Source organism: Eleutherodactylus coqui, chromosome 5, assembly GCF_035609145.1.
Source record: "Eleutherodactylus coqui strain aEleCoq1 chromosome 5, aEleCoq1.hap1, whole genome shotgun sequence".
Classification (NCBI taxonomy): Eukaryota; Metazoa; Chordata; class Amphibia; order Anura; family Eleutherodactylidae; genus Eleutherodactylus; species Eleutherodactylus coqui.
This window is the reverse complement of record NC_089841.1, coordinates 273,623,355-273,646,996: the sequence shown is the minus strand read 5'-3', so window position 1 is coordinate 273,646,996 and position 23,642 is coordinate 273,623,355.

The following is a 23,642-nucleotide window of genomic DNA, read 5'->3' as shown; positions in this document are numbered from 1 at the left end:
GTGCGCCGGGTCAGCGCACATTTCCGCAAGTACCATACGGACGCTGCCACCCTGCGCACCCTGCAACATCGGTTTCATCTGCCAGTGCATTGACTGCTGCGCGACGTGCCCACATGGTGGAACTCTACGCTCCGCATGTTGGCCAGGCTCTATGAGCAGCGTAGAGCTATAGTGGAATACCAACTCCAACATGGGCGGCGCAGTGGGAGTTAGCCTCCTCAATTCTTTACAGAAGAGTGGGACTGGTTGGCAGACATCTGCCAGGTCCTTAGAAACTTTGAGGAGTCTACCCAGATGGTGAGCGGCGATGCTGCAATCATTAGCGTCACCATTCCTCTCCTATGCCGCTTGAGAAGTTCCCTGCAAAGCATAAAGGCAGACGCTTTGCGCTCGGAAACAGAGGCGGGGAAAGACAGTATGTCGCTGGATAGTCAGAGCACCCTCCTGTCTATATCTCAGCGCATTGAGGAGGAGGAGGAGGAGGAGCATGAGGAGGAGGGGGAAGAGACAGCTTGGCCCACTGCTGAGGGTACCCATGCTGCTTGCCTGTCATCCTTTCAGCGTGCATGGCCTGAGGAGGAGGAGGAGGAGGATCCTGAAAGTGATCTTCTTAGTGAGGACAGCCATGTGTTGCGTACAGGTACCCTGGCACACATGGCTGACTTCATGTTAGGATGCCTTTCTCGTGACCCTCGCGTTACACACATTCTGGCCACTACGGATTACTGGGGGTACACACTGCTCGACCCATGGTATAAGGAGAACCTTTCCACTCTCATACCCAAAGAGGAAAGGGGTTCAAGAGTGATGCTATACCACAGGACCCTGGCGGACAAACTGATGGTAAAATTCCCATCCGACAGCGCTAGTGGCCAAAGGCGCAGTTCCGAGGGCCAGGTAGCAGGGGAGGCGCAGAGATCAGGCAGCATGTACAGCACAGGCAGAGGAACACTCTCTAAGGCCTTTGACAGCTTTCTGGCTCCCAGCAAGACTGTGTCACCGCTCCCCAGTCAAGGCTGAGTCGGCGGGAGCACTGTAAAAGGATGGTGAGGGAGTACGTAGCCGATCGCACGACCGTCCTCCGTGACGCCTCTGCCCCTACAACTACTGGGTGTCGAAGCTGGACACGTGGCCTGAACTCGCGCTGTATGCCCTGGAGGTGCTTGCTTGCCCTGCGGCTAGCGTCTTGTCAGAGAGGGTGTTTAGTGCGGCTGGGGGAATCATCACAGATAAGCTTACCCGCCTGTCAACCGACAGTGCCGACAGGCTTACACTCATCAAGATGAACAAAGCCTGGATTTCCCCAGACTTCTCTTCTCCACCAGCGGACAGCAGCGATACCTAAACAATACGTAGGCTGCACCCGCGGATGGAAGCATTGTTCTCTATCACCATCAAAAACGTGGACCTTTTAGCTTCATCAATCTGTGTATAATATTCATCCTCCTCCTCCTGAAACCTCACGTAATCACGCCGAACGGGCAATTTTTCTTAGGCCCACAAGGCTCAGTCATATAATTTTTGCCAAGAATTTTTAGACGTTTCAATGCTCATTAAAGCGTTGAAACTTTCACCTCCACCAATTTTTATTGTAACTGGGCTGCCTCCAGGCCTAGTTACAAATTAAGCCACATTAACCAAAGCGATTAATGGGTTTCACCTGCCCTCTTGGTTGGGCATGGGCAATTTTTCTGACGTACATTAGTACTGTTGGTACACCAATTTTTTGGGGCCCTCGCCTACAGTGTAATCCAATTAATTTTTAGCCCACCTGCATTAAAGCTGACGTTACATCAACTGTGCTGGGCACTGCAATGGGATATATTTATGTACCACCGGTGGGTTCCAGGGAGCCACCCATGCTGTGGGTCCACAGGGAGTTGTAACTGCATGTGTCCACTTCTAAAGAACCCCAGTCTGACTGGGGCATGCAGTGTGGGCCGAAGCCCACCTGCATTTAATCGGACGTTACCTCAGCTGTGATGGGCACTGCAATGGGATACATTTATGTACAGTCGGTGGGTTCCAGGGAGCCACCCATGCTGTGGGTCCACAGGGAGTTGTACCTGCATGTGTCCACTTCTAAAGAACCCCAGTCTGACTGGGGCATGCAGTGTGGGCCGAAGCCCACCTGCATTTAACATGACATTACCTCAGCTGTGATGGGCAATGCAATGGGATATATTTATGTACCGCCGGTGGCTTCCTGGCACCCACCCATGCTGTCGGTCCACACGGACTTCACAATAGGGAGTTGTACCTGCCTGTGTCTATGAATTAAAAACCCCGGTCAGGTTGGGGCATGCAGTGTGGGCCGAAGCCCACCTGCATTTAATCGGACGTTACCTCAGCTGTGATGGGCACTGCAATGAGATACATTAATGTACAGCCGGTGGGTTCCAGGGAGCCACCCATGCTGTGGGTGCACACGGAATTCCCATTGCGGAGTTGTACCTGCCTGTGACTATTTATAAAAAATCGCGGTCTGACTGGGGCATGCAGACACCTTGACAGAATGAATAGTGTGTGGCACATAGGTTCCCCATTGCTATGCCCACGTGTGCAGCTCCTGATGGCGGTGGCACAGGATTATATTTCTCATTGCTTCTGTACAGCATTGTGGGCTATCGCCCCGCCCCTTTTAAAGAGGGTCGCTGCCTAGCCGTGCCAACCCTCTGCAGTGTGTGTCTGCGGTTCCTCCTCATGGCAGATGCACTTATAAATAGACATGAGGGTGGTGTGGCATGAGTGCAGTTGAAGGCTGCGCAGGGACACTTTGGTGTGCGCTGTGGACACTGTGTCGTGCGGGGGGGGGGGGGGGGTTGGGCAGCATGTAACCCAGGAGAAGTGGCAGCGGAGTGTCATGCAGGCAGTGATTGTGCTTTGTTGGAGGTAGTGTGGTGCTTAGCTAAGGTATGCCATGCTAATGAGGGCTTTTCAGAAGTAAAAATTGTTGGGGGGGGCCCCACTCTTGCTGCTATTGTGGCTTAATAGTGGGACCTGTGAACTTGAGATGCAGCCCAACATGTAGCCCCTCGCCTGCCCTATCCGTATCTGTGTCGTTCCTATCACTTTCTTGAATTGCCCAGATTTTCACAAATGGAAACCTTAGCGAGCATCGGCGAAATACAAAAATGCTCGGGTCGCCCATTGACTTCAATGGGGTTCGTTACTCGAAACGAACCCTCGAGCATCGCGATAATTTCGTCCCGAGTAACGAGCACCCGAGCATTTTGGTGCTCGCTCATCTCTAACTACAACCCCAACAACGCATTCTCTTAAAAACTTTCTTCGTAGTGGTCTCAGGCCTTGCTATGGACTGGTGTCACGACAATTAACATCATCATCCCCACTCAACTACAAGTAGGAGAAGTAGTTTTAGTGCCAACTGCTAGTCACCACCATTTTGGGGGAAAGCTCTAACAGTAGCCCGAGACTACCGCTTGCATTGCCCGCAAAACTACCAACACCCCTTATTCTGGCTACGGCGTGCCGCTACATTTATATGTCAAAGCGGGCGTTACAGAAACAGCGTAGCATAGCAAGTTACACTGTTTTCACTGCTTCAGAGTTATGATACTGATAACACATTCCTGAGCCTTAATCTTCCAGTCAGGCTTCAACTCTATGGCGGTCGTGATGTTGTTCCTGTCTGAGCCTCCTGTACCTCTGGGCAGCATCACAGCTGTTACGGCTGTATGGTAGTATACTGATGACCAAAGTTTCTTGATAAATGTTGTCCTCCATTGAGGAATACAACTCTAGTTTAATTCTGAGCCTCTGATTGGTTCCCAAGCGCCGTGGCTCAGCCAATGAATGCGGCGCTCGATGAACTAATCACATTTATTATATTGAATGGTTGTAATTGGTTCATCGGGTGCTGCAGTGATTAATGAACCCCCTGACCTGGAAGCGCTGGCTGAAGACTACAAACAAGTGTGGTGGAGCAGAAAGGGCCTGTTAGGTAATGTATGGTTTGCTTGTTTTTTTTAATGCAGCTAGGGCTTATTTTAGGGACAAACAATAGAACTTCCTAAGGTAAAAGTTGCATCGCACCACATGAAAACTGCAATTTCGTACAATGCAATGCAACACAGAGGAAGGTTCCATGGGGAAATAAGGACTACAAAACATCGCAGCTGTATACAGCATGCCAAAATAGTTTTTTCTCTCAATGTAGCAGCCTACAAAACATTGTTTGTGTGAAGGAAACCATTGGAAAGCAGGGGCTCCACATACATGCGATCTGTAGCTGTCGCATCGTGAGAAAATCGCGCAATTTTGTTGCCTGTGTGAAAGTGGCCTTAGGGTGATTTCACACCTGCATTGGGGATTCCGCTTTTCTGCTCCATTCGGGAAGCAGGAAAAAGGAATCCCCACGTGAGCCCCTATACACTAGGGGGCCGGGCTGCAGGTGCGACCCCTAGCAGTACGCTGGTGCTTCCAGTAGCAAAGTTCACAGCAAAGGCAATTCTACATAGTGCAGCGCAAATAGCAACATAAATCCTGGTTGTCCGGCTAATCACTGAAGATACATTTTCCTTTTCTAAGGCCAAGCCTGTGGTAACACCGTATTACACACGCAGGTTTTGCACACGTAATTCGCTGCACCAATCTACCACAGGCTGCCATATTGCCGCTCACATGAATTAATCAAAATATGCGCTCAAGAAAAATTGCAGCATGTTCTATCTTGGTGCTAATTACGCATACATACATGCCAAGATAGTGCATGGCGATTGGCGGCGCACAGCAAGTACTCAATATCATTGCATACTTGCTGTGTACCACGTGCGTGTCTCTCGTGGGTGGCAGGCAGCGAATCACACTTGTGTGAGCCTGATTTCACAGGTGTAGGTCTACTGCCATCTCAACACATAGCACACACTGCATTGATTTCATATAGTGTGTGAGACAGTGACTGACAAAGTGCTGGAGGGTGGATACGTGCCACCGAGCGGCCTGGGCTCGGTGGAGGAAGCCAGCATTTCTGTGTCAGTAACGTTATGTTACTGACACGTTGTAGTTTTGTAGGTGGCTCCAAGCCGCATAGTTCGGGCCTGCTTTTCCTGGAGTGGTCAAAGCGAAGGGTGGGATGGCCACTCCCACGTACCAGGTGAGGCTGGTACCAGGCCTTATAAAGCCTGGACCTGCAGGTTGGAGAGCTCATCTGGCTGAGAGCCAGAGAGAGCGCATCTGGCTGAGAGCCAGAGAGAGGGCTCTGTGGAGCAAGGAGCCTGGCTAGCCCAGCGTGTGGGCTGTGAGAGAGCCAAAGGCGAGGTTGACAGGGTGACGCCCCTAACCTCAACACCCAGGAGGGTGGGGTGAGACCTCCACAGGTCTGAGGACCGGACTGGCTGTGTGCAGCAAGCAAGAAGTATTCTGACAGTGAGTAGTCAGGAACAGGCATATGTATAGTGAGAGCTCAGACGAGCAGGTGTTTATTTCCGTTTTGGTTTTGTTTCTGCTGCAATAAACCCAGGCAAAGCCTGGACTAAAGAACGTTGTTGCCCGGTGTCACTGTCTCTGGCCGCGGATGCCCACGCTGCTACTGCCCCTAAACGCTAATCCCTCACAAGTGCTACACCACTCCCTTAGGCCCTGACAATGTCTGTCCGTTGTCCAGACTAGGAGCAATGTGACAGTGGCGGCTAATTACCTCATTAGGCAGCCCAGCTACTCCTAACTTCTCACCCAACTTTGCCTAGATGAGACACACATAATAAAAAGAAACCCTATGGTACATAATCCTGCCACCTGACTCCTTGTCGCCACTCAGGCAACTCAAGGAACCACTCCGTCTATATATATAAAGGTAAAAGCCCTCACTGACTGACTCGACACTAATTCTCTAACTTCCCGATGTCGTGCAAACTTGAAATTTGGCATGAGCATTCTTTAAGTCCTAAATAGGGCAATTAAAGGGGTCCCAACTTATTCAATGATAATTGCAAAAGTAACTGCACCCCTATGTAATGTAACTCAAGCGTGAAATTTGGCGCAAGCATTCTTTAGGTCCAAAGTGAGGAGAGTGGGAGGGGTGGCACATTTTGCAGAGGGACATCAGTACATGCAGCCTGTGGAGAATCTAATGCTCCTCTATGTGTATACATATTTTATTCTTCGGTACCTCTAAAGTAACCTTGATTTCATTAAATTTTCCGTGCAAACAACATGCAAACATCTGTATCAAAATAACTCAGGCGAAGCAGAGATATATCAGCTAGTCACTATATATGCGGGGGGCTGAAAGGTTCTCGGCCAACCCACTTCCTGAAATGTATGCAGAATTTTGTCATTGTCACTATAAGGTGTTTTCTTTTATAGGTTTACCTGCAAATTTTCAGGATAATAGCACTTTTTCACATCACTTAAAGAAGAATGGCAGATAAAAATGTGTATTTCTCCAGCACTGAACTGCGAGGCGCCATGAAGTTCCTGTTTCGTGCAGATACAACACCAAAGGAAATTCTTGAATCCATGATGGAAACATTGTGTGGCCAGTGCCCATCATACTCAACCTTGAAGAAATGGTGTGCCAGCTTTCAGCGGGGCGATTTTTCCATTTTTCCCCTGAGCACAGTGTGTGCAGGAAACAGGGAGTAGTTGGGTTATGCTGCGAATACAACAGTGCGGCGCCCAGAGTCCCTCAAGCTCTATGTAACATAGTGAGTGGATCCTACTACTACCCGGGTCTTGTGAGCTGGTTATATCATTGTAGCCACAGAGGGGGACATTACTATAAAATTAGGGCCACAGAATGAGACATTTAAATAAGGGAGGGAACTATTATATAATTGGGGCCACAGAAGGGGTACAGTATTACTTTATGGGACCAAAGAGGTAGCATTAGTACTTTGGGAGGGGTACTGACAGGTTCATTTGTGAGTAGCAATAGGACGGGGAAAGTGTGTAGAGACAAGTTATGAATTGAAGAATTCTTCATGTTGGTCTTCATGAGATAGAAAAGAAAAATGTAAATGAACAGCTCTAGAAAAGACCCCATCTGTGATCACTGGAGGTAACCGCACTGTAATAACTATCACTGATTATTATACGGCAACTGCATTACCTAGAGAGATCCCGGAGCTGAGCCGCTGGACTGTGTGTGAGTCAGTAATTATAAAGGTTGTCTTATAGAATATAGTATATATTTTTAAGGGTATCCTGCAGAAGTTACTGTTGTAAGCCACGCCTCCAAACCACGCCTCTTTACCTTGGCCAGGATTTTTTGGTGAAAAAGATGGCAACCTTATAACATATATTTTTTTAATAATTGGGAGCCCCGATAAATGAATTACTCCATATCCTTTAATCTGCCCCTGACTGCACCCTTTTTCTGATAATGATCAATGAATCTTCCCAATCTTAGTGATAAAAGTGAGTTATGTAGATCCATCCTGTTCTCAGGAATTCATGCTGTAAGGCCCTTTTACACGGGACGACTGTGGGGCACTAAAGCGCTCAACAAGTTTACAAGAGGTACCTAGTCTGATTGGTGTTCATGGGTGAGGAAGTGGGTTAATAAAAAGGAAATGACGGGGAAGTGGTCTCCCTCTTAGGCTGGCTGCACACGAACGGAGCCTGCAGTGGAATCCAATGCGGACAGCAGCCGTCGTCTGTGCATACCTGTCTTTTTCTTCTTTTATCTGTACTATGGATTGCTGTGGCGAGCCACCATCAGACATGAGCCGTAGAGATTTAAAAAAAAAAAAAAAGTTTTTCCTGCGCCATCGCTAGCCGATGACGTGGAATCCATGACCTTTCCACAATCTCAATTGCAGATGGGCCACGGGTCGGACGGCTTTCATTCATTTCAATGGAGGCCATGTGTACAGAATCTGCACTAAAATGGAACATGCTGCAATTTTTCTTCCACTCATGGAAATCGCAGTTTAATTCCGCGAGTTTGCAGGAAGAAGCGCTAATCCAAAGCATGAAATGAACAGTATTTGCTGTGGATTCGTGGGGCGGATGCTAATTGCGGATTCTGCAATGCAAATCCGTTCGTGTGCAGACGGCCTCACCCCCTACACAGCGTGAGGAACAGTACTACCACTTTTGCAGTGGATGGCAGCACAGGTTGCTGAAGAAGGCACATCTTGGCTGGAGGAATCTCTAGAGCAAGAGAAGATGAGAGAGGATCCCGCAAGGGAGATTCGCAGGACGCCACTGGAAGGCAGCTGGCGGCGTTAGAGCGCCCTCCAGACCGGCTTAGCCCTAGTGCTAGATCCCCTCCAAACAACAGATCCCCTGTTGTCAGTAAAAGAGAACCCAGAAATGGAGAGGGAATTGCTACACAAAGAGGTAGAGTTAGGTGTGGATGGTGGGCCCTTTCAAAGAACACCCGTTTAATAACTTGTGTGTGTGTGTGTGTGTGTGTGTATACCCCCTGGGTTGGTGCCTAAAATGGAAGCAGGGAAGTTTTGTCCAATACATCATTTATCCTTTCTGTGAGGGGAGTCAGTTAATGACTAGAGATGAGCGAGCACACTCGTCCAAACTTGATACTCAATCGAGTATTAGGCTACTCGAGATGCTCGCGATTTCATTTCCCTTCCCTGCATGTTTAGCGCCATTTTTTAGCCAATAAACATGCAGGGAAGGTTTTACCACTACCTGCTGTGACGTGCCAGCCCTCTGCGCATCTACAGCAGTGAGTGGTTGGCGGGATCAGGTGACCACTGAGTACTTAAACTGTTGCTGCCTGCGGCTCGCTCAGACGCATGCTGGCAGAGTTTAGGGATAGAGCTGCTGAGATAGGGAAAGCGTTAGTGTAGGGATCCTGACTACAAGAACCCAACAGTCCTTCTTAGAACTACTCCTCTTATTGTGTGCATTATCATTTTGGCTGGCTTGGACCAGTAGTGCACCAATCTTTTTTTTCCAAGAATCACAGCTGTATTCTGCCCACGTGTGTCGATGTACGCTATATACCCTGTGTGGGTGCTGTTTTGCAGTGTATCTACCAGTGCTATACAGTGGTTTAATTATTTCTGGCGCAGCTCAGCGCCTCTCAAGTCTAAAAGTCTCTGTGAATGAGCCCTAGTTATCAGCGCTATATACTGGTTAATTTTTTTCTGGCCTTGCTCAGTTTCTCAAATCTACCAGTCTCTGTGGGCGGTGAATTAGCCCCAGGAATCAGCGGTATCCACTGATTAAATTTTTTGTGGCCCTGCTCTATCCTTTATGCTACATGATGAAGAATAGAGGTAAGGATCGAGGCCATGGACATGGATGTGGGCGTCCGAATGAGGGTGTGGGCAGAGGCCAAGGTCCTGGGCGGGGTGAAACAGTGCCTGCTGCTGAGAGATTGGTAGAGCGCCGCGTATCTCCACTCCCCAGCTTCATGTCACATTTTGCAGGTCTGCGTGGTAGACCATTATTAAACGCATAGCTGTGCGATCAGGTGCTGACATGGATAGCGGATTACGCCTCCAACACCCAGTCTTCCCCGCAATCCACTCACGCCACTCAAGGGAATACACATCTGAATCCTCAGGCTGCTCCTCCTTCCTCCCAGCCTGGTCACTCCAGGAAAAAGAGAGGTTATGATGAACAGGCATACACCCAAGAACTCTTCTCGGGTCCATGCCCTGAGTCTGAAAAAACGGTTCCACAGCCATGTGAGGAGTTTGTCGTGACCGATGACAAAAATGTGGAACTGTCTCAAGACCTAGTTGTGGATGATGAGGAAGTGAGGGGTTAATTCTAGTTTATGCTTTTAAATAGAGAAAGATAAGTGTATTTCACAGAATAATTATGTGTTTATAATCTGTGTCTTCTTCTGTTGAAGGTTTAAGCTTAACCGCAAATACGTGTAAGGGCTGACGCTTTAAAAATGGACTACAAAGACTCCATTTTGTCTCTTTGCTTGTCTGCTATAATACATATATATATTTGTATGGTTTTCAACTTTCACTTAAGAAATATGTTAGATTTCAGTTAGAATAATCCACCTGGAAATATTAATTGGATTAATAGGTACCAAACACCTGACGCCGGAACGCAGGAAGGTGGTAAGTGACATGCAACTTCCCACCTCTCATGCTCAGTTGTGTACCTTCTTGGGACTGGACTCATACTGTCGGCCATGGATACGCTCTGCCTCCATGACCATGCAGCCTCTGTACAACTGTTTGGGTTCACGGCCATTTGCCCTGACCCCGCAGGCCGAGTCAGCCTTCCATCAGCTGAAAGTACAGATAACCAGTGCACCCGCACTGGGGCTGCCAGACTATGACAAACCTTTCCAAATGTATGTCACTGAGATGGCGGGACACGCCACCGCTGTACTGACACAAATGCATGGTGAAAAAAAGCGACCTGTAGCATACTACAGTGCCCATCTTGACGCGGTGGCTAGAGGGTCTCCATCATGCGTCCGAGCGGTTCTAGCAGTTCAGGCACTACTGGACAAAAGTTCTGACGCTGTCTTAGATCACACCATGGAGATCTACACCCCACATGACATACATGGTATCCTGACTCAGGTAAGCCGTCGTCATCTGTCTCTTGCAAGACAGATAAAAATGGAACTCGCAGTGCATTCCTCCTCGAACATCTAATTCCAAATTCCACCACCTTGAATCCAGCCACCTTACTTCCATTAGGTGACGTAGATTCAAATGGGGGAGTAAGTACAGGGGACCAGTTGTTTTACAACTCCCTGACTGACGAGCAGGAGGCATTTGACACCGAAAGCCAGCATGACTGTGTGGCCCTTATGGCCCAGGAAACGGCTGGGTTTGCGCATGTCACAGACAAGCCCCTGCAGAACCCCCAGTTTGAGCTGTTTGTGGATGGATCCAGATACCTGAATGACGAAGGAAGGTTTGTAACAGGTTTTGAAGTAGTCACACTGAATGAGATGCTTGTACAAAAACCACTGCCGCCACACATGTCAGCGCAGGAGGCTGAGCTCCGTGCTCTAACTGAGGCCTGTACGATTGCAGAAGGTACCACTGCTAACATCTACACTGATTCCAGGTACGCCTTTGGTATTGCACACGATTATGGACCCATCGGGCGGTCCAGGAACTTTCTCACGGCACAAGGCAAGCCCATTAAGAATGGTGTATCAGTAGGTAGATTAATGCAAGCCATCATGTTGCCAGAACAGGTGGCCATAATTAAGGTTAAAGCACACATGCAGGGGCAGTCACCAGAGAGAAAGGGGAATGACAGAGCAGATAGGGCAGCCAAGGCTGCAGCTCTCCTGGACAGGACTCGAGACCCCCCAAGCCCTGTGTGCTGTAAGTTGGATCTTGGTCCCACCACTCTCGTTGATGTGGGATTTGGCGTCACACAGGATGAAGTGGAGCAGTGGGCCAAGGCAGGAGCTAGGTACGTAGATGATGTATGGAGAATGGGAGACAGAGTGTGTTTACCAGCGGCTGCCTACCCCCACCTCGCCGTCCTAGCTCACGTGAAAGTGCACGCCTCTCGCGGAATGCCATGGTTTCTGTTGTGGACAAGGTATGGTATGCTCCAGGGTTCGACAGGTTGGCGTAGGCATATGTGAAGGCATGTGAAGTGTGCACCCTGCACAATCCAGGTCAAGTGGTAAGGACCACCCCACCCCCCCTGCAAGTACACACCCAGACCACTGTATCCTTTTCAGAGATTACAAATCGATTACATCCAGCTTCCCAAATCAGGCAGGTATGAGTACGTCCTTGTGTGCGTGGACCTGTCCAAAGCCACCGCACAATGCACAGCGACTAAACTTGTGTCAGAACTTGTATGTAGATTTGGGGTACCAGAGACAATTGAGAGTGACAGAGGTACACATTTTACAGGTGAAGTGATGCAAGAGGTGATGTCAGCCCTTGGGGTGGAACAAGCGTTTCACACCCCATACCACCCGCAGAGTTCAGGCAAAAATTAAAAGACTAAATGGTACGCTCAAGTTAAAAATCCAGAAAGCCATGGCTGAGACAAAGAAACCAGGCCAGAATGTTTGCCCATAGCGCTGTATTCAGTCCGTACCACACCAAACAGAAGGACAGGCCTGTCCCCTTATGAAGTTTTGTTTGGCTCTGTGCCAAGATTAGGGGTGTATCATCCACAGGCCCTACAGCAGGGCTATGACACAGTAGCCGGATATGTAAAGCACCTGTGTGACCAACTAAAAGTAACACGCAATCTAGTCTTTTCTTCCCTTCCAGACCCAGACAACTTAGAGGGATCACGCTCTCTGCAACCTGGAGACTGGGTGGTCGTAAAGAGGCTTGTCCGGAAACCCCTAGAGCCCAGATTCGAAGGACCACATCGAGTCCTGCTGACCACACCCACTTTGGTGAAAGTTGAAGGAACTGTTGTTTGTTTTGGGACTAATTGGACTTTTCACGCCCTGCTTTGCCCCCCCCCCCCCCCCTATGAGAAGGAAAATGAAGGACATTTTATTTATTGTTGGACTTTTTGGAGTTCTCATTCCATGCTTCGCCCCTATGAGAGGGTGTAAAATGACAATGCCCAGAACCACTTTGTTAGACACCACCAAATACTGATAGATGGAGTAAACACCTCACAGGTGAAGGACTGTTGGACTTGCACACACGCACCTGGTGCCACTAGTCTTCCTTTCCTGGTTGTTCCTGTTCCGCCGAAAGAATTACTTACATGGACAAATGAAAAGTCAGAAACGAGGGATAGCTGGTGGGGTAACACATTTAGTTCTTTGAACCCTGCCAATTGGTTCTTTGGTTTAGGAGGTTGGTTTATGGGAATTTTACAAAGTATACTTCAAGTAGTGATGATTTTGCTCGTCATATATGTTGCTTTAAAGGTAATCATGTCTTGTATCACACGTTGTAGTTAAAAAAGGCTTTTGCTAAACTTTAACCCAGATGGACTTCGGGACCACCACATGACTCTAGGGAATCTGGCAGGAGCTGACAGCACTCGGGTGAACGTACCTAGCATGATGGTGGACCCTATGTCCAAATGGGGGAATGTGAGGGGTTAATTCTAGTTTATGCTTTTAAATAGAGAAAGATAAGTGTATTTCACAGAATAATTATGTGTTTATAATCTGCGTCTTCTTCTGTTGAAGGTTTAAGCTTAACCGCAAATACGTGTAAGGGCTGACGCTTTAAAAATGGACTACAAAGACTCCATTTTGTCTCTTTGCTTGTCTGCTATAATACATATATATATTTGTATGGTTTTCAACTTTCACTTTCATGTTAGATTTCAGTTAGAATAATCGACCTGGAAATATTAATTGGATTACCACAAGGTTTCTGTCCTGTTCTTATCTTTAGATAATTCTTGTTGTAAGTTACTAACAAGCTTACAGGAATGTACCTCCCGATTAACACCTACGCAGAGAAGGACATACTGATAAGAGGCCGAGATGTTTTAAATAAATATATGTGCTTATTAATTTTAATTGTATCTGGCATAAAGCCACTCGCTTTATAGAACCGTATAAAGATTAAATACATTGTACAATAAACGGGCATTTCTTTGGTTAACACATACGGTGTGGTGTCCATTGAACTCCTCAAGAGTATACTCGCATGATTCAAACAGATTGGGAAGCAGACAGCATCAGCTGATGGGTCCCCTTGTGACCCCCCCACAAGGATGAGACACAGCTGTCTGTCAGCGAGGTGGTTGTTAGGGCAGTAAGTCTAAGGGAGGAGCAGACTGAGGAGTCAGAGGAAGAGCAGCTGGACGATGAGGTGACTGACCCCACCTGGCTTGCAAAGCCTACTGAAGACAGAGCTTCAGAGGGGGAGGCAAGTGCTGCAGCAGAACAGGTTGGAGGAGGCAGTGGGGTGGCCAGGGGGAGACACTTTCTCACCAAAGGAATGGCAGCATCCAGGGCGTGGTATAATATAATAATTTATTCCTCCAAAGTCCTGCTACGTTTCGACCCTCTTGGGGTCTTTGTCTTGAAGTGGCCAGGGGGAGAAGCAGGGCCAGAGCAAATAATCCGCTAACTGTTCCCCACAGCACCCCCTCACGGCAAGCCTCCGTGCAGAGGGCTAGGTGTTCAAAGTTCTGGAGGTTTTTTATTGAGAGCGCGGACGACCGATGAACAGTGGTGTGCAACCTGCGCCGCACCAAGATCAATCGGGGAGCCACCACTACCAGCCTCACCACCACCAGCATGCGCAGGCATATGATGGCTAAGCACCTGACGGGGTGGAATGAAGACCATTCACCGCCTGTGGGTCACACCACTGCCTCTTCCCCAGTGTCACAATCCCCCTCCCAGGACACAGGCATGAGCGCCTCCCGGTCTGCACCCACACCCTCACCTCCACAGTCTTCCACTGCTTCCACCAATGTGTCCCAGCACAGCGTTCAGCTGTCGCTAACCCAATCGCTGGAACAAAAGCGGAAATTCGTGGCCACCCACCCGCATGCACAATCTTTAAACGTGCATATCACTAAACTACTCAGCCTGGAGATGATGCCATGCAGGCTAGTAGAAATAGAGGCTTTCCGTAACATGATGGCAGCAGCGATCCCTCGGTAATCGGTCCCCAGTCGCCACTATATTTCTCAGCGTGCCGTCCTCGCCCTACACCAGCACGTCTCACGCAATATAAACCGTGGCCTAACCAGCGCGGTTACTGGGAAGGTCCACTTAATGACGGACACGTGGACAAGTGCTGGTGGGCAGGGACACTACATCTCCCTGACGGCACATTGGGTGAACTTGGTGGAGGCTGGGACTGAGTCTAACTCTGGGTCCTCTCATCTGCTACCCACACCGAGGATTGCGGGTCCTACCTCGGTGAAGGTTTCACCGAGGTAGTATTATGCCACCTCCTCCAAACACCCCCCTCCACCTCTCTATTACCACGTGTGAGCACGTTGCCGGCAGTCGGTAGCTCAAGGCGCTGCAGTACTGCGGTGGGCAAGTGTCAGCAGGCTGTGCTGAAACTACTCAGCTTGGGAGAGAAGAGGCACCCCCAAGAGCTGTTGCAAGGTTTGACAGAGCAGATCGATCAGTGGCTTTCGCTGCTGAACCTCCAACCAGGCAGGGTCGTGTGTGATAATGGGCGTAACCTGGTGGCGGCTCTGCAGCTTGGCAGACTAGCACGCATGCCATGCCTGGCCCATGTGTTCAATCTGGTGGTTCAGCGCTTTCTGAAAAAATACCCCCATTTGTCTGACCTGCTCACCAAGGTGCATCGCATGTGCGCCCATTTCAGAAAGTCCACCACAGATGCTGCCACCCTCAGGACACTGCAACAGCGCTTCCAGCTGCCAGAGCACCGACTGCTGTGCAACATGCCCACACACTGGAATTCTACGTTGCACATGTTGGCCAGGCTGTACGAGCAGCGTAGATCCATTGTAGAATACCAGCTGCAACATGGCTAGCAGAGTGGTAGTCAGCCTCCGCAGTTCTTCACAGAGGAGTCAGCATGGATGGCAGACATCTGTCAGGTGCTAGGAAACTTTGAAGAGTCTACACAAATGGTGAGCGGCGACGCGGCCATTATCAGCGTAACCATCCTGCTGCTTTGCCTACTGAGAAGTTCGCTGCTAAGCATAAAGCCCAATGCTTTGCGGTTAGAACAGGAAAATGGGGGATGACAGTATGTTGCTTGATAGCCAGACCACCCTCACGCCTGTTTCTCAGTGCGTATTGGAGGAGGAAGGGGGAGGAGGAGGATGAGGAGGAGGGGGAAGAGACTGCTGCCCACACTGCAAAGCATACCCATGCTACTTCCCTCACATCCGTTCAGCGCATATGGGCTGAAGAGGAGGAGGAGGTGGAGGATCATGAATGCCATCCTCTTAGTGAGGACAGCGATGTGTTGCGTACTGGGACTCTGGCACACATGGCTGACTTCATGTTAAGCTGCCTTTCCCGTGACCCTCGCATTAGACGCATTCTGACCAACAAGAATTACTGGTCTTCTCGACCCACGGCATAAGGAGAACCTTTCCACTCTCAGGAGTGGAAGAGTGATGCAATACCACAAGGCCCTGGTGGAAAAGCTGATGCTAAGGTTCCCATATGACAACGCTAGTGGTAGAGGACGTACTTCAGTGAGCCAAGTAGCAGGGGAGGCGTGGGGATCAGGCAGCATTTCCAGCGCAGGCAGAGGGACACTTCAAGGCCTTTGCCAGTTTTATGGCTCCCCAGCCAGACTGTGTCACTAGAGATGAGCGAGCATCGCTCTTCTCGAGTAACTGCTTACTGGTCCGAGCAGGTTCGTGGGGGGGGGGGGGGGGGCGTGGGTGTGAGCGAGGGGTAGCGGGGGGGAGAGTGAGAGAGATCTCTCTTACCCCCCCGCCGCTCCCTGCTTACCACCATCTCCCGCCCACTCCAGTTTCTTCACAGTGCATGCAGTCTTTGGAGCGATCAAAGGAACTGTAACTGATTTAATGAGACTTTCACAGGGTCACTGCATTGCTGTGGTGACAACTTGGGAACACCTCCTGCTTAAAAGAAATCTTCCATTTTAGAAAGGGTTGCTGAATTTTGCTGATGCTTGGAAGTACTAGCATCCGAGTTTGCTTTATGCCCCGCGTTAGTTGAGGGTCTGGGCAGAGGCCAAGGTCCTGGGCGGGGTGCAACTGTGCCCGGTTTGGGCAATGGATTTTCTTTGTGGTTCATCCAGTCTTTAAAGCAATAAAAAGCACCGTAACTGATTTAATGAGACGTTCACAGCAGTACTAGCATCTGAGTCCGCTTTATGCCCATGATTGTTGAGGGTGTGGGCAGAGGCCGAGGTCCTGGACTGGGTGCAACTGTGCCAGGTTTGGGCAGTGGAATTTCTTTGTGGTTCTTCCAGTATTTGGAGCGATGAAAGGAACTGTAACTGACGGCGCATTAGGTCAACCAGGTGGAGGCTGGGGCCGAGTCTGACCCTGGGCCCACTCACGTGCTTCCCACACAGAGGATTGCGGATCCTACCTCAGTCACGGTTTCTCGGGCTTATTATGCCACCTCCTCCTCCTTGGGGTCTGGGGATCAGCGCTGGTTGACATGTATTTGCTTTCGTGTTACCATAGTTATCTGAGACACTGGTTTGAACCAATCAAAAGAAGCATAACTGATTTAATGAGATGTTCACAGCAGTACTAGCATCTGAGTCTGCTTTAGGCCGCCTGTACACGGGCGGAAATCCCGCGGCGGGATTTCCCGCGGGATTTCCACCACTGAAAGCCTGCATAGGAGTGCATTACAATACGCACTCCTATGCAGACGGCCACGGTTTGGCCACGCGAAATCTCGCACGGCAAACAAACCGCGGCATGTCCTATTTCTGTGCGGGGCTCGTCACTCACCCGGCCGCCGGCTCCGGTCTGCGCATGCGCCGGCTGCCCAGCAGCTGGCACATGAAAGAGCCGGGGCCGCGGGGCGCGGGTGAGTACGCGCTCGTCCCTGCAGGCGCTCGGGTCGGGTCCCGCGGCGAGAATTCTCGCCACTGGATCTGACCCGCTCGTCTGCAGGCAGCCTTATGCCCATGTTTGTTGTGCCTAGTAGTGCGCACTAGACTTTCGCGAGAATCCCGGCTGTATAACAAGTCAACTCATTGCACACTGCCTGTTTTTGGATGTCCGCTGACGTATAATGCCCTGAGTGGTAAACAGCCGGATTGGTTTAGTTGTGATAAACACACGTATCCCTGGGGCTCAGCGCTGGTCGCCATGCATTATTTCTCGTGTTTCGTGTTACCACAGTTATCCAAGATAATGGATTGGAGCGTTCACAGAAGCGTAACTGATTTAATGAGACTTTCACAGGGTCACTGTATACCTGTGGTGGCTACTTTGGTGACACCTCCTGCTTCAAGGCAATCTTTAGTTTTAGTATGCGTTGCTGTATTGTGGAGATGTGTAGAAGTGCTGGCACCTGAGTCCTCTTTATGCCCATGTTTGCTGCTCCTGACAATTTTGTGACGGAGGTGGCACGGGATTGGAATTATGATCGGACGTTAATTTATCAGCAATTCACATCAGCATTGTGGGCTATCGCCCACAATTTCAAAGAGGGTCGCTGCTAGGCCCTGCCAACCCTCTGCAGTGTGTGTCTCGGTTCCTCCCCATCCAAGACGCACTTATAAATAGACATGAGGGTGGTGTGGCTATCAAGCCAGCATGTGGCACGAGGGCAGCTGAATGCTGCGCAGGGAAATTTTTGTGTGCGCTGTGGACGCAGGCTCATGCAGGGGATTGGACAGCAATGCCAGCATGTAACCCAGGAGAAGAGGCAGTGGTGTCACCCGCAGGCGGTGATTGTCCTTCGTTGCACCTAGTGTGATTCTTGGCTAAGATGTGCCAGTGTGTGTGCCTTGCTGCTTATGGTCTGTCCCAAGTAAATTGTTAGGGGGGTGACCACCAGGCTCTTTCCCACAATTTGGCATAATAGTGGGACCTGGGAGCCTCAGATGCATACATCTATGTTGCCCAGCCGTTCCCTATCCGTTTCTGTGGTGTTTTCATGACTTTCTGATGTTTTAACCTTGAAAAATGCTCAAGTCTCTCATTGACTTCAATGGGGTTCGTTACTCGAAACGAGCCCTCGAGCATTACGAAAAGTTCGACTCGAGTAACGAGCACTCGAGCATTTTGGTACTCGCTCATCTCTATCTAAGGAAGATGCGACCATGTCATATACATCTTTTGATGTGGCTGTTCAGTTGGTTTGTAAGGCCAACCCAGGGACGTGGTTGGTTACATCAGATATAGATTAATCGCACACTGGCAATTAATCAAAAAATGAAAATATAAACCGATGTATGTAAAGAATTAGAGCTTAGTTAATGGACTAACCCATAACTGTTGGGTGTAGTTTATACATCAATTTGTCATACGGTTCGTACGATTTTAGTGCAAAGTTCAATTCATTAGGTTCAGTTTAAAGTTTGGTTCAATGCATTTCAATTGGACTATTCAATTCTTCAGAAACCGGGTAGTCTTATAAGAAAAAATGGAAGACCAGGACTAAATGTTGCCCTGCCTCCTACCATGCAAATCCCATAGTAAATGAAATGGGAAATGCAGACAGGGATACAGAATCTTCAAAATCACTATTGCACTTGCTGGTTCGTGTAGAGATATAAAGTGGAGCTACACCTAAATTCAGACCACAGGTGTAGTGGCCACCCCTTCATATAGAGTACAACTATTAGGATGTCTGAGTTATTGACCCTAATGACCCCAGCTCAGCATATAATACTTATGTTCAAGCCAGAGTCAACCCCTAACAGGAGAAACTCCAGAGTTTAACATGCCACTACAGAGCTTGATGCGTAATTAGCTACAGCTAATATTACTGCCTACTAGAACTCAGTAACTTCAACCATAGTAGCCAACTAGGGTAGTTGTAGCTGAAATTCCTATGGGCTACCTATCTTGCCAGTTGCCGATACCTATACTAGCTAATGGTCAAGTACTGAGCCTGAAATACAGAGGGTCAAGCCCCTCCCAGTTTTGTTGTTAGAGGTAGAGACGATACCCCCCCCCTCCCCCCGGGCTCCCTAGTGCAGCAATAGAAAACAAAAAAGTAGCGTGACCCCCCCAGCCCTGATGGTGGAGTGGCGGCCATATAGCTCCATTGCAGGCTATCCAGTCTTATATAGCCCGAATAGCACTCAATCCGGCCCCCTGGGTGTGTCCTCTGGGTCACTCCCCCGTAATCTATGTTACAATCCGTTACCATGGCGACCAGGGAAGCTTATTCCACGTCTACCACATCATTGTCCACCAATGCCTGTAGCAATTACCTCAAAACAGCAGCTAATGGCCAGTGGCCTCCTGGAACAGAGCACCATAATGAAAATCGGGGATTGCAGTGGGCACTATTAATGTCAGAGATCATGAAAGCCAGTGGCTAGTTCATTCCCCCATTTGCATCATTGTTTCATTTGGCTGATAATGATTTGGAGCAGGTAATATTGACATATTTACTAACCCTGATTATAGCGGATTTAAGTCACATTAAAGCCATTTTCCTCAGCACCTCATTATTTGGTCCGAAATTGTTGCTTGGAGATCTAGAGGGGCAAGGGATTTAGCGGCCATTGATAAAACATGGCGTGTGTTAAATTTAAGGGTGGCTTGTTTTGTAAAGACTGTAGGAGGTTTTTACTTGGGCACAAGATGCTGGAAGGGGACAATGGTGATCTGTTACCGCCTCTTTCTCTCTCCAGCTCTCTACTGGTCGGCACTCACCTCTGGCATACACTCCACACTGCAATGGTGGTTCCACTCTCTCTCTCTCAGTTCCTCAGTGGGGTAACACCACTGGCATTTCCTGGGTGAAACGGGCCCAGGGACGCTGGGGATGTCTTTCAGCCTCCTCCATTCCGGCCCACACAGAACTGAAGGTGTCTGCATGAGTTCCTTGCCAGGCTAGGATCGAAACCAGAGGACCTCGAACTAAGGCCTTGCATCCACATATATACCACACCCTCACGTGACAGACAACAAGATATGTTTCCCAGACATCTCACATACCAGACAGTTAACCCATTCAGTGCTGCAGAAGTGCAATACACATCATATTCATGCAACATGAAAGACGCTGACAACATGAAGAATGAGACTAATGCACTCATACACTATGGAGGGGCCCCGTTATTCTTGGCCACTACAAGCATCTTCCTGTGTTTTCTACCAAATCCTCACAAAGAATGTTTATTACACGCATTACTGTGTACCTGCAGTCAGGTAAGTTCTAGACATCAGCACAGCCCTCTATAGGTTTCTTGTACTTTTTTCTAGACTGGATCTCTACTGTCTTTCTCCTTTCCGCCCCCTCTCTTCTCTATGTCCTTCCGCTCCCTCCTACACCCCCTCCTGTCTTCTGCGCCTCCTCCCTGTACATTCCTTTCACAACTTACTGAGCCACTGAGGTTTTACTGGCGTCACTGGAGAGAGCAGGAGGAGGTGGCGACGGTTGTGAAAGATGTATGAGGGGGTCCAGATCAGTGTAAACCATCTCAGGATCAGTAGTCTCCAATAAGGCTGCTCAGGTCACATCTTAAGTGCTTCCTGTGATGTAGCACACTCAGAATTCATGAAGCAGCTTTCTTCCTCAGTGTTACCCCCAAGGCCCGGCCTGTATGGAGTGAACTAAAATGAATTCGAGAGCAATTGTTAGTTTTCGAGACTTAGAAAATTGCCAGTATTTTAAAATATGCAGAAATGACATGCACTGCATACGTGTAATAATAATACTCTTTATATATACAGTGCCAACATATTCCGCAGCGCTTACAAAACAGGGGAGAACAGATACAAGAAACAAAGATACAAAACCCCGGTTACATGTAGTAATCAGTTGATGGAGGCAGTAGAGGTGCGGGGCTCCAACGAGCTTACATACTACAGATACTGAGGGGATACAGAAGGTAAAGGGGCTGGAGATGTGCATGGTACGGCGGAGTGGAGAGCGAGAGATGCTATACACATAGACAATGGTCAGGCCATATAGTGGCTGAATCGGTGTGCTTGCAGGGGTAAGTTGATGGCGGCTGGCAGGGATTGCAGTCGGTAGGTCAGGTAGCATGTTATCAAGGGTGGGTACAAAGGGGTTTGGTTTAGGGGATATGGTATGTCTCCCTGAAGTTCTGTGAGTCAGGGATTGTCCGCATAGTTTTGGGTAGCGCGTTCTAGAGAACTAGTGCTGTTCTGGAGAAGTCTTGGATATTAAATCCCGCTCAGTAATAATAGTTCCCCCCAACCCATATACTTACCTCCTCCTTGCTGTCAGTGCCGCTCTCCCTCTGCTCGCGCTGAGCCCGGATGCACTCTGACATCAGTGTGTGTGCCTGGCACGCTTCCTCCCTGAGTCCTCTCCTGCGGAACTGAGGAGCAGGAGACTCAGGGGAGGAGGATCCTGTCTGCACACTGATGTCAGAGTGTGCACCGGGATCAGCGTACTAGAGCCTCCATGCACATCCATATCACATCTTGTATCCAAGCTAGAGGCGGTACAACAGTGTACTAGAGCCTCCATGCACATCCGCATCACATCTTGTATCTAAGCTATAGGTGGTACAACAGGGTACTACAGCCTCCATGCACATCTGTATCACATCTTGTATCCAAGCTATAGGTGGTACAACAGGGTACTAGAGCCTCCATGTCCCCGTATCATATCTTGTATCCAAGCTAGAGGTGGTACAACAGGGTAATAGAGCCTCCATGCCCACCTGTATCACATCTTGTATCCAAGCTATAGGTGGTACAACAGGGTACTAGAGTCTCCATGTCCCCGTATCATATCTTGTATCCAAGCTATAGGTGGTACAACAGGGTACTAGAGCCTCCCTTCAAGGGGTCAGTTTTCCCAAATAAATGCTCCTTTTGCTCTGATATTGTAATCAGATATAGTGTTTCCTTGGGTTAAGAGTGCCTCAGCTTACAAGCTTTTTGACTTGAGAGCAGGCTCTCTCCCGAATTTTTGCTAAGAGCCTTGCTCTCAATGGGGCAGCTGCTGCCGGTGGCCCCATTGAAAGCAATGGCCTGCCGACAACCCCTGCAGTGATTTTCGGGGAAGGGCTTTAAATATAAGCCCGTTCCTGAAAATCATCCCTAGCTGTAGTAAAAAATATATACTCACCTGTCCGCTGCTGCCGGGGCTCAGGCGTGTCTAGCCACCGCTTGTTCTCACTGCATTTTTAATCCCCGCCTGCTGAAAAGTTTCAGAACAGTGCAGGGAGAACAAGCGGCGGCTAGACACGCCTGAGCCCCGGTAGCGGCAGACAGGTGAGTATATATTTTTTTACTACAGCTAGGGATGATTTCAGGGATGGGCTTGTATTTAAAGCCCTTCCCCGAAAATCACTGCAGGGGTTGCCGGCAGGCCATTGCTTTTTAAATGGGGCAACGCCACCCCCATTGAAATCAGTGGGCGAGCTTCGCGATCCAGAATGGATTAATGGCTTTTCCATTCATTTCAATGGGGAAATTGGTTTTGAGATAAGAGTGTACTGGGTTAAGAGCTCCATCATGGAACGAATTAAACTCTTAACCCAAGGCACCCCTGTACTTATATCAACCTTCCAATCACACAGAAAAAGTTTGATTACATTCCGACAACTTCTAGGGGAGAGATTCTTTTTTACAATGAGTGTAGTCTGAGATACACCCCTGTCTAATCATTGGTTCAGGTCGTTTCCTCTGCAGCCTGAACCAGGGATGTACCAGAGTACCTCAAACTAGGCACTGCAGGTAAACTATAGTCACAAAAGCAAGCAAGGAGCAAGATCTGAGAAAAATAAATAGCAGGTGATCTTCCTCTGTAGGTACCGACTTTCAGATCAATTTTAAGATCCTTACTGGAGGGTCGTTTTAAATACATACAAAATTAATGTAAAATAAAAAGACCCTTTTCTGTGAGCCGAGACCCACATCTCCCCCTTCTGATTTCTCCTTTTCTGCTTGTTACAGCTGATACCCAACTTTGAAACTATTTAAAATCCTGGTCTGCAAGACCCAGGACTCATGGTTTTAATTGTTGGTTCTGCCCCATGACTTTCCTCTGCCTCTATTAGTCGCTCCACAATGATCGAAACCTACTAACTGAAGTGTAAATAGACCCCAAAGAGTTAACTTGAATACTGCTTATCAGAGTCTGTGTCCAGAGCAGTAGTAGAGTCACTGCAGTGAACCTGTTCTTGTGCCTCTCCCATATCAACATCCCTGCTTTT